Raw genomic sequence first — 2000 nt, 5'->3', positions numbered from 1 at the left:
GGAACACAGAAGAAGCTACTAAGTTGATGTAATAGCCAGTAAGAAGCAGGACAATTCAAGATTAGTTATCGATTTTTTACTTTTTAGCCTTCTTTGGAGCCTTGGACATGAGCTAGGACCTTAAGATTTTGCATGCAGGGTCTAGCAGCCACGTTGCAGGGGACAATGAGAAAAGTGTTCATATGTAGTACAAACCTAACAAATCCGCCCCTTTTCGTCATTTGCTATCGAATCGACTTAATGTCAAATGGTCACATTGGCCGCTCTTCTCTCTGAAACGGTTACATTTATCGTGTGCAAAGCTATGTCGTGTACTGCGGAATGTGGAGACACTAAAAGCACCATAGTAGAACACAGAAGAAACTTCTAAGTTGATGTACTAGCCAGTAAGAAGCAGTGCAATTCAAGTTATCGATTTTGTACTTTTTAGCCGGCTTTGGGGCACTGGACATGAGCTAGGAACTTAAGATTTTGCATGCAGGGAGGACTAGCAGCCACGTTGCACGGTAGTATGTGAAAAATATTCATATGTAGTAAAAACATAAGAAATCGGCCCGTTTTCGTCATTTGTTATCGAATCGAGTTTATGTCAGATCGTCGCATTGGCTGCTCTACACTCTGAAACGGTTACATTTATCGTGTGCAACGCTATGTCGCGTGCTGCGATATGCGGAGACACAAAAAGCACCATAGTAGAATACAGAAGAAGATTCTACGTTGATGTAACAGCCAGTAAGGAGCAGTACAATTCAAATTTATTTATCGACTTTTGACTTTACGCGTTACATAACTTGTAGGAACATGAAAAGTATTGACCTTGACGCTCTAACAGCCGATTGCTCAGAAATCTCATGGCATCAAATAATCAGAGAACCTTCAATCGACGGCAAAATTAATGAACTTGGTGATAAACTCTTTGCCCTCTATGACAAACATGCAGCTGCGCACACAGTCCGTGTAAGAAAATCTCCTGCTCCATGGCTGACAGCTGAATTACGTCAAAGGATGACTAATAATGATGCTGCCCACAGGCGTTTCAAGGCAGATCCGAAAACCGAGCGTTTCGAAGAATATAGAAAGCTACGGAACAGAGTGAAACAATGCATTCGCAATGCCAAAATCAGGCACGCTCGCTCCCTTGTAAGCAGCGATCTGAAACCCACGACTCTATGGAAGAATCTCCGTAGCTTGGGGGTCGGAAAGGCAAAATCGGAAACTACTTTTCATGTGTCAGCTAACGAATTAAATGAATTCTTCTCTGCACCTCTGATTACCAGCACGGCTGATAATTACCGCCCACAAGAATCCCCAAACAGGATAACTAACAACGATACCTTCCATCTAAAACATGTAACAACAAATACGGCAAGAATAGCAATAATGAGAATCTCTTCTGATGCAATAGGCAACGACATTATCGGTATAACCATGATTAAGAATGTTGCCGATATCTTAGTACCTGTCTTAACTGACATATTTAATTTTTCCCTCGTGAACGGAATATACCCCACTGCATGGAAAAGAAGCATAATTCGACCCATCCCTAAGATCGAAAACCCGCAACTGCCTAGTGATTACCGACCAATTAGCATACAGCCAGCTGTTTCCAAAGCACTTGAATATATTGTTCATGACCAAATCACTGAACACTTGCATGAATTCAGTCTATATGACAAATTTCAATCTGGTTTCCGTAAACATCACAGCACAAACACTGCTCTAATTAAAGTAACTGATGACTTGAAATATGCCATCGACAATCGAAAGGCAACAATATTGACGCTACTGGACTTCAGCAAAGCTTTTGACACTGTTAACTTTGACATATTACTCAGAAAAATGCAACAGCTTAATTTCTCTGATAGTGCAATGAGATGGTTTGAAAGCTACTTAAAAGACAGACAGCAATGTGTTGTCTGCGCAAATGAAAAATCTTCCTCGAAACATGTTTCTTCGGGAGTGCCACAAGGATCAGTCTTAGGACCACTGTTGTTTTCGTC

This window comes from Schistocerca gregaria, unplaced genomic scaffold, assembly GCF_023897955.1.
Source record: "Schistocerca gregaria isolate iqSchGreg1 unplaced genomic scaffold, iqSchGreg1.2 ptg000099l, whole genome shotgun sequence".
NCBI classification, from domain to species: domain Eukaryota; kingdom Metazoa; phylum Arthropoda; class Insecta; order Orthoptera; family Acrididae; genus Schistocerca; species Schistocerca gregaria.
This window is presented reverse-complemented; position numbering follows the sequence as displayed.